General features: G+C 40.1%; 6 non-coding genes across 6 annotated transcripts; all 6 read right to left on the reverse strand.

Annotated features, from left to right (window-relative positions):
- Nucleotides 1–121: 121 nt before the first annotated feature.
- On the reverse strand, nucleotides 122–194 carry TRNAR-CCU (transfer RNA arginine (anticodon CCU)). Its single transcript has one exon. It is a non-coding gene; the product is annotated as a tRNA-Arg (tRNA).
- A 3,099-nt stretch (nucleotides 195–3,293) lies between these two features.
- Nucleotides 3,294–3,366, reverse strand: TRNAR-CCU (transfer RNA arginine (anticodon CCU)). Its single transcript has one exon. It is a non-coding gene; the product is annotated as a tRNA-Arg (tRNA).
- A 795-nt stretch (nucleotides 3,367–4,161) lies between these two features.
- On the reverse strand, nucleotides 4,162–4,234 carry TRNAR-UCG (transfer RNA arginine (anticodon UCG)). Its single transcript has one exon. It is a non-coding gene; the product is annotated as a tRNA-Arg (tRNA).
- Nucleotides 4,235–4,878: 644 nt separating this feature from the next.
- TRNAR-CCU (transfer RNA arginine (anticodon CCU)) lies at nucleotides 4,879–4,951 on the reverse strand. Its single transcript has one exon. It is a non-coding gene; the product is annotated as a tRNA-Arg (tRNA).
- A 1,657-nt stretch (nucleotides 4,952–6,608) lies between these two features.
- TRNAR-CCU (transfer RNA arginine (anticodon CCU)) lies at nucleotides 6,609–6,681 on the reverse strand. The gene has a single exon. It is a non-coding gene; the product is annotated as a tRNA-Arg (tRNA).
- A 1,502-nt stretch (nucleotides 6,682–8,183) lies between these two features.
- TRNAR-CCU (transfer RNA arginine (anticodon CCU)) lies at nucleotides 8,184–8,256 on the reverse strand. Its single transcript has one exon. It is a non-coding gene; the product is annotated as a tRNA-Arg (tRNA).
- Nucleotides 8,257–10,000: the final 1,744 nt, after the last annotated feature.

The raw sequence follows: 10,000 nt of genomic DNA on the forward strand, positions 1-10,000 counted from the left end.
AAGTGTACACAAGTAAAATGGGACCGTTTCAAAGTAACTAATCCCTCATAAACTTCTGAGAGGAAGCATGTAATAAATCTACCTAATTTTCTGGAAAAGATAGAGGGAGGATTTTTGTTATCACCTCAGATGGGACTTGAACCCACAATCTCTGGCTTAGGAGGCCAGTGCCTTATCCATTAGGCCACTGAGGCACACATGCATAGCTCTTTTCTAGAGGCATTATTTAAATGTATTCTATGGTCAGACACGGGTGTGTGCACACAGGGCATTTCTCACTTCTCTCTATAAGTAAACTTCCCATTTTCATCCTCTTCCATCCTTGACTTTAACGCTCTCTTCTATGCTTTAATGGCGACTTTGCAATTTTAGCAAGTGGAGAGAAATTGGAGAACCACTTTCGACTCCACACTTCTTCACTTACTTCTTTTCTCAATATACTGGGCTTAGAAAATGGTATCAAGCCATCCTTATCATCAGTAGGACACGGAAAGAGGCACCAAGTCTCCTAACCAAGTTCAACCACACTCTGCAACTTAACCATTGCACTACAAATTAGGCAACGGGGGCATCAGCAAAGGCAGCCAATGTGCCGATCCTTTATACATTTTGTGTAGTACTTTTCTTACTCGGAGGCAAAATCAGCACTTTAACTGCCCAAATCATACAGATTTTACACATGTAGCACTCTATGCACACATAGGCACACACCTTGCAGTTCTTCTACACACACTTAAGCTAAAAACCCATTCTGTCACGTCAAAATTCTGCAAACCTATTACATATTCAGTGCGTCGGCATAGAAGCACTTTTTAATGCCACTAAAATGCACAAGTAGTTAGACTGAAGATGCAACCTGAATGAGTTTACAGTATGTACTCCCCTTTATTAATGATTAGTACTGAGAAAGTGAGGACTACAAGAGTATTGGAAAAGACGTTTTCCACTCTGAATGTAAAGCAGATTGTGTGACCATTGGCCAAAAACGACCACGAAAGGACTCGAACCCTCAATCTTCTGATCCGAAGTCAGACGCCTTATCCATTAGGCCACGCGGTCATCCGTCCACCTGAGAGGATTTTTATCATGTAGGTGGTATGCATGGATGGAGAACATATTATTGAAAGGTATTCAGGTTTACATCCCATAGTGTTCTTTCAGCTCTTTTCGCTGGAAGCACTTTTTTGGAATCTATATATTGAGTATTTTATGAGTACGATATGCTTTTGTTTTCCTTTTTGCATACAAACCTCTTTCCTCATGAGTTTAAAGCTCATTTGTATTCTCTACATAGCTCTGGAAGTTTCCAGACGTGGAGTGAAACTGTTTTGAAAGTAGGACAAATTGCTCCTTCCTGCATATGCTAATTTTTCACACTCACATAGGTTGTATAAGTTTTATGAATCCTGGCTTGACCTATTCAAGTAGCTGAAAGCCTGTCACCACCTCTAGAAACAAGATTCACACCAATCCAATTCAAATCATTTTTTCCAAAGGAATATGTTCTGGCCGGTCGAAAATGCATCTCACAAAAATAGGCATTTAAAATATACTTTGAAGTTTCAGAACACTAACATGTCTGTGAAGTGTACACAAGTAAATTGGGACCGTTTCAAAGTAACTAATCCCTCATAAACTTCTGAGAGGAAGCATGTAATAAATCTACCTAATTTTCTGGAAAAGATAGAGGGAGGATTTTTGTTATCACCTCAGATGGGACTCAAACCCACAATCCCTGGCTTAGGAGGCCAGGGCCTTATCCATTAGGCCACTGAGGCACACATGCATAGCTCTTTTCTAGAGACATTATTTAAATGTATTCTATGGTCAGACACCGGTGTGTGCACACAGGGCATTTCTCACTTCTCTCTATAAGTAAACTTCCCATTTTCATCCTCTTCCATCCCCGACTTTAACGCTCTCTTCTATGCTATAATGGAGACTTTGCAATTTTAGCAAGTGGAGAGAAATTGGAGAACCACTTTCGACTCCACACTTCTTCTTGACTTACTTCTTTTCTCAATATACTGGGCTTAGAAAATGGTATCAAGCCATCCTTATCATCAGCAGGACACGGAAAGAGGCACCAAGTCTCTTAACCAAGTTCAACCACACTCTGCAACTTAACCATTGCACTACAAATTAGGCAACGGGGGCATCAGCAAAGGCAGCCAATGTGCCGATCCTTTATACATTTTTTGTAGTACTTTTCTTACTCGGAGGCAAAATCAGCACTTTAACTGCCCAAATCATACAGACTTTACACATGTAGCACTCTATGCACACATAGGCACACACCTTGCAGTTCTTCTACACACACTTAAGCTAAAAACCCATTCTGTCACGTCAAAATTCTGCAAACCTATTACATATTCATTGCGTCAGCATAGAAGCACTTTTTAATGCCACTAAAATGCACAAGTAGTTAGACTGAAGATGCAACCTGAATGAGTGTACAGTATGTACTCCACTTTATTAATGATTAGTAATTAGAAAGTGAGGACTACAAGAGTATTGGAAAAGACTTTTTCCACTCTGAATGTAAAGCAGATTGTGTGACCATTGGCCAAAAATGACCACAAAGGGACTCGAACCCTCAATCTTCTGATCCAAAGTCAGACGCCTTATCCATTAGGCCACGCGGTCATCCGTTCACCTGAGATGATTTTTATCATGTAGGTGGTATGCATGGATGGAGAACATATTATTGAAAGGTATTCAGGTTTACATCCCATAGTGTTCTTTCAGCTCTTTTCGCTGGAAGCACTTTTTTGGAATCTATATATTGAGTATTTTATGAGTACGATATGCTTTTGTTTTCCTTTTTGCATACAAACCTCTTTCCTCATGCGTTTAAAGCTCATTTGTATTCTCTACATAGCTCTGGAAGTTTCCAGACGTGGAGTGAAACTGTTTTGAAAGTAGGACAAATTGCTCCTTCCTGCATATGCTAATTTTTCACACTCACATAGGTTGTATAAGATTTATGAATCCTGGCTTGACCTATTCAAGTAGCTGAAAGCCTGTCACCACCTCTAGAAACAAGATTCACACCAATCCAATTCAAATCATTTTTTCCAAAGGAATATGTTCTGGCCGGTCGAAAATGCATCTCACAAAAATAGGCATTTAAAAATATACTTTGCAGTTTCAGAACACTAACATGACTGTGAAGTGTACACAAGTAAAATGGGACCGTTTCAAAGTAACTAATCCCTCATAAACTTCTGAGAGGAAGCATGTAATAAATCTACCTAATTTTCTGGAAAAGATAGAGGGAGGATTTTCGTTATCACCTCAGATGGGACTTGAACCCACAATCTCTGGCTTAGGAGGCCAGTGCCTTATCCATTAGGCCACTGAGGCACACATGCATAGCTCTTTTCTAGAGGCATTATTTAAATGTATTCTATGGTCAGACACCGGTGTGTGCACACAGGGCATTTCTCACTTCTCTCTATAAGTAAACTTCCCATTTTCATCCTCTTCCATCCCCGACTTTAACGCTCTCTTCTATGCTTTAATGGAGACTTTGCAATTTTAGCAAGTGGAGAGAAATTGGAGAACCACTTTCGACTCCACACTTCTTCTTCACTTACTTCTTTTCTCAATATACTGGGCTTAGAAAATGGTATCAAGCCATCCTTATCATCAGTAGGACACGGAAAGAGGCACCAAGTCTCCTAACCAAGTTCAACCACACTCTGCAACTTAACCATTGCACCACAAATTAGGCAACGGGGGCATCAGCAAAGGCAGCCAATGTGCCGATCCTTTATACATTTTGTGTAGTACTTTTCTTACTCGGAGGCAAAATCAGCACTTTAACTGCCCAAATCATACAGATTTTACACATGTAGCACTCTATGCACACATAGGCACACACCTTGCAGTTCTTCTACACACACTTAAGCTAAAAACCCATTCTGTCACGTCAAAATTCTGCAAACCTATTACATATTCAGTGCGTCGGCATAGAAGCACTTTTTAATGCCACTAAAATGCACAAGTAGTTAGACTGAAGATGCAACCTGAATGAGTTTACAGTATGTACTCCACTTTATTAATGATTAGTACTGAGAAAGTGAGGACTACAAGAGTATTGGAAAATACTTTTTCCACTCTGAATGAAAAGCAGATTGTGTGACCATTGGCCAAAAACGACCACGAAGGGACTCTAACCCTCAATCTTCTGATCCGAAGTCAGACGCCTTATCCATTAGGCCACGCGGTCATCCGTCCACCTGAGATGATTTTTATCATGTAGGTGGTATGCATGGATGGAGAACATATTATTGAAAGGTATTCAGGTTTACATCCCATAGTGTTCTTTCAGCTCTTTTCGCTGGAAGCACTTTTTTGGAATCTATATATTGAGTATTTTATGAGTACGATATGCTTTTGTTTTCCTTTTTGCATACAAACCTCTTTCCTCATGAGTTTAAAGCTCATTTGTATTCTCTACATAGCTCTGGAAGTTTCCAGACGTGGAGTGAAACTGTTTTGAAAGTAGGACAAATTGCTCCTTCCTGCATATGCAAATTTTTCACACTCACATAGGTTGTATACGTTTTATGAATCCTGGCTTGACCTATTCAAGAAGCTGAAAGCCTGTCACCACCTCTAGAAACAAGATTCACACCAATCCAATTCAAATCATTTTTTCCAAAGGAATATGTTCTGGCCAGTCGAAAATGCATCTCACAAAAATAGGCATTTAAAAATATACTTTGAAGTTTCAGAACACTAACGTCTGTGAAGTGTACACAAGTAAAATGGGACCGTTTCAAAGTAACTAATCCTCATAAACTTCTGAGAGGAAGCATGTAATAAATCGACCTAATTTTCTGGAAAAGATAGAGGGAGGATTTTTGTCATCACCTCAGATGGGACTCGAACCCACAATCCCTGGCTTAGGAAGCCAGTGCCTTATCCATTAGGCCACTGAGGCACACATGCACAGCTCTTTTCTAGAGACATTATTTAAATGTATTCTATGGTCAGACACCGGTGTGTGCACACAGGGCATTTCTCACTTCTCTCTATAAGTAAACTTCCCATTTTCATCCTCTTCCATCCCCGACTTTAACGCTCTCTTCTATGCTATAATGGAGACTTTGCAATTTTAGCAAGTGGAGAGAAATTGGAGAACCACTTTCGACTCCACACTTCTTCTTGACTTACTTCTTTTCTCAATATACTGGGCTTAGAAAATGGTATCAAGCCATCCTTATCATCAGCAGGACACGGAAAGAGGCACCAAGTCTCCTAACCAAGTTCAACCACACTCTGCAACTTAACCCCTTCGATGCTGCGCAGATTCCGCCGCTGTGCTGGCGGAATCTTGCGCGGGCGGGGTCATGACGGAATGGTTCCGTCATGAGCACAGCTCAACCGTGGTTCATGACGGAACCATTCCGTCATGAGCACCGAAGGGGTTAACCATTGCACTACAAATTAGGCAACGGGGGCATCAGCAAAGGCAGCCAATGTGCCGATCCTTTATACATTTTGTGTAGTACTTTTCTTACTCGGAGGCAAAATCAGCACTTTAACTGCCCAAATCATACAGATTTTACACATGTAGCACTCTATGCACACATAGGCACACACCTTGCAGTTCTTCTACACACACTTAAGCTAAAAACCCTTTCTGTCACGTCAAAATTCTGCAAACCTATTACATATTCAGTGCGTCGGCATAGAAGCACTTTTTAATGCCACTAAAATGCACAAGTAGTTAGACTGAAGATGCAACCTGAATGAGTTTACAGTATGTACTCCACTTTATTAATGATTAGTACTGAGAAAGTGAGGACTACAAGAGTATTGGAAAAGACTTTTTCCACTCTGAATGTAAAGCAGATTGTGTGACCATTGGCCAAAAACGACCACGAAAGGACTCGAACCCTCAATCTTCTGATCTGAAGTCAGACGCCTTATCCATTAGGCCACGCGGTCATCCGTCCACCTGAGAGGATTTTTATCATGTAGGTGGTATGCATGGATGGAGAACATATTATTGAAAGGTATTCAGGTTTACATCCCATAGTGTTCTTTCAGCTCTTTTCGCTGGAAGCACTTTTTTGGAATCTATATATTGAGTATTTTATGAGTACGATATGCTTTTGTTTTCCTTTTTGCATACAAACCTCTTTCCTCATGAGTTTAAAGCTCATTTGTATTCTCTACATAGCTCTGGAAGTTTCCAGACGTGGAGTGAAACTGTTTTGAAAGTAGGACAAATTGCTCCTTCCTGCATATGCTAATTTTTCACACTCACATAGGTTGTATAAGTTTTATGAATCCTGGCTTGACCTATTCAAGTAGCTGAAAGCCTGTCACCACCTCTAGAAACAAGATTCACACCAATCCAATTCAAATCATTTTTTCCAAAGGAATATGTTCTGGCCGGTCGAAAATGCATCTCACAAAAATAGGCATTTAAAAATATACTTTGAAGTTTCAGAACACTAACATGTCTGTGAAGTGTACACAAGTAAATTGGGACCGTTTCAAAGTAACTAATCCCTCATAAACTTCTGAGAGGAAGCATGTAATAAATCTACCTAATTTTCTGGAAAAGATAGAGGGAGGATTTTTGTTATCACCTCAGATGGGACTCAAACCCACAATCCCTGGCTTAGGAGGCCAGTGCCTTATCCATTAGGCCACTGAGGCACAACTGCACAGCTCTTTTCTAGAGACATTATTTAAATGTATTCTATGGTCAGACACCGGTGTGTGCACACAGGGCATTTCTCACTTCTCTCTATAAGTAAACTTCCCATTTTCATCCTCTTCCATCCACGACTTTAACGCTCTCTTCTATGCTATAATGGAGACTTTGCAATTTTAGCAAGTGGAGAGAAATTGGAGAACCACTTTCGACTCCACACTTCTTCTTCACTTACTTCTTTTCTCAATATACTGGGCTTAGAAAATGGTATCAAGCCATCCTTATCATCAGTAGGACACGGAAAGAGGCACTAAGTCTCCTAACCAAGTTCAACCACACTCTGCAACTTAACCATTGCACTACAAATTAGGCAACGGGGGCATCAGCAAAGGCAGCCAATGTGCCGATCCTTTATACATTTTGTGTAGTACTTTTCTTACTCGGAGGCAAAATCAGCACTTTAACTGCCCAAATCATACAGATTTTACCAATGTAGCACTCTATGCACACCTTGCAGTTCTTCTACACACACTTAAGCTAAAAACCCATTCTGTCACGTCAAAATTCTGCTAACCTATTACATATTCAGTGCGTCGGCATAGAAACACTTTTTAATGCCACTAAAATGCACAAGTAGTTAGACTGAAGATGCAACCTGAATGAGTTTACTGTATGTACTCCACTTTATTAATGATTAGTAATGAGAAAGTGAGGACTACGAGAGTATTGGAAAAGACTTTTTCCACTCTGAATGTAAAGCAGATTGTGTGACCATTGGCCAAAAACAACCACGAAGGGACTCGAACCCTCAATCTTCTGATCCGAAGTCAGACGTCTTATCCATTAGGCCACGCGGTCATCCGTTCACCCGAGATGATTTTTATCATGTAGGTGGTATGCATGGATGGAGAACATATTATTGAAAGGTATTCAGGTTTACATCCCATAGTGTTCTTTCAGCTCTTTTCGCTGGAAGCACTTTTTTGGAATCTATATATTGAGTATTTTATGAGTACGATATGCTTTTGTTTTCCTTTTTGCATACAAACCTCTTTCCTCATGAGTTTAAAGCTCATTTGTATTCTCTACATAGCTCTGGAAGTTTCCAGACGTGGAGTGAAACTGTTTTGAAAGTAGGACAAATTGCTCCTTCCTGCATATGCTAATTTTTCACACTCACATAGGTTGTATACGTTTTATGAATCCTGGCTTGACCTATTCAAGTAGCTGAAAGCCTGTCACCACCTCTAGAAACAAGATTCACACCAATCCAATTCAAATCATTTTTTCCAAAGGAATTTGTTCTGGCCAGTCGAAAATGCATCTCACAAAAATAGGCATTTAAAAATATACTTTGAAGTTTCAGAACACTAACATGTCTGTGAAGTGTACACAAGTAAAATGGGACCGTTTCAAAGTAACTAATCCTCATAAACTTCTGAGAGGAAGCATGTAATAAATCTACCTAATTTTCTGGAAAAGATAGAGGGAGGATTTTTGTCATCACCTCAGATGGGACTCGAACCCACAATCCCTGGCTTAGGAAGCCAGTGCCTTATCCATTAGGCCACTGAGGCACACATGCACAGCTCTTTTCTAGAGACATTATTTAAATGTATTCTATGGTCAGACACCGGTGTGTGCACACAGGGCATTTCTCACTTCTCTCTATAAGTAAACTTCCCATTTTCATCCTCTTCCATCCCCGACTTTAACGCTCTCTTCTATGCTATAATGGAGACTTTGCAATTTTAGCAAGTGGAGAGAAATTGGAGAACCACTTTCGACTCCACACTTCTTCTTGACTTACTTCTTTTCTCAATATACTGGGCTTAGAAAATGGTATCAAGCCATCCTTATCATCAGCAGGACACGGAAAGAGGCACCAAGTCTCCTAACCAAGTTCAACCACACTCTGCAACTTAACCATTGCACTACAAATTAGGCAACGGGGGCATCAGCAAAGGCAGCCAATGTGCCGATCCTTTATACATTTTTTGTAGTACTTTTCTTACTCGGAGGCAAAATCAGCACTTTAACTGCCCAAATCATACAGACTTTACACATGTAGCACTCTATGCACACATAGGCACACACCTTGCAGTTCTTCTACACACACTTAAGCTAAAAACCCATTCTGTCACGTCAAAATTCTGCAAACCTATTACATATTCAGTGCGTCGGCATAGAAGCACTTTTTAATGCCACTAAAATGCACAAGTAGTTAGACTGAAGATGCAACCTGAATGAGTTTACAGTATGTACTCCACTTTATTAATGATTAGTAATGAGAAAGTGAGGACTACAAGAGTATTGGAAAAGACTTTTTCCACTCTGAATGTAAAGCATATTGTGTGAACATTGGCCAAAAACGGCCACGAAGGGACTCGAACCCTCAATCTTCTGATCCGAAGTCAGACGTCTTATCCATTAGGCCACGCGGTCATCCGTTCACCCGAGATGATTTTTATCATGTAGGTGGTATGCATGGATGGAGAACATATTATTGAAAGGTATTCAGGTTTACATCCCATAGTGTTCTTTCAGCTCTTTTCGCTGGAAGCACTTTTTTGGAATCTATATATTGAGTATTTTATGAGTACGATATGCTTTTGTTTTCCTTTTTGCATACAAACCTCTTTCCTCATGCGTTTAAAGCTCATTTGTATTCTCTACATAGCTCTGGAAGTTTCCAGACGTGGAGTGAAACTGTTTTGAAAGTAGGACAAATTGCTCCTTCCTGCATATGCTAATTTTTCACACTCACATAGGTTGTATACGTTTTATGAATCCTGGCTTGACCTATTCAAGTAGCTGAAAGCCTGTCACCACCTCTAGAAACAAGATTCACACCAATCCAATTCAAATCATTTTTTCCAAAGGAATATGTTCTGGCCGGTCGAAAATGCATCTCACAAAAATAGGCATTTAAAAATATACTTTGCAGTTTCAGAACACTAACATGACTGTGAAGTGTACACAAGTAAAATGGGACCGTTTCAAAGTACCTAATCCCTCATAAACTTCTGAGAGGAAGCATGTAATAAATCTACCTAATATTCTGGAAAAGAAAGAGGGAGGATTTTTGTTATCAGCTCAGATGGGACTCGAACCCACAATCCCTGGATTAGGAGGCCAGTGCCTTATCCACTAGGCCACTGAGGCACACATGCATAGCTCTTTTCTAGAGGCATTATTTAAATGTATTCTATGGTCAGACACAGGTGTGTGCACACAGGGCATTTCTCACTTCTCTCTATAAGTAAACTTCCCATTTTCATCCTCTTCCATCCCCGACTTTAACGCTCCCTTCTATGCTAT

This window comes from Triturus cristatus, chromosome 4_1, assembly GCF_964204655.1.
Source record: "Triturus cristatus chromosome 4_1, aTriCri1.1, whole genome shotgun sequence".
Taxonomy (NCBI): domain Eukaryota; kingdom Metazoa; phylum Chordata; class Amphibia; order Caudata; family Salamandridae; genus Triturus; species Triturus cristatus.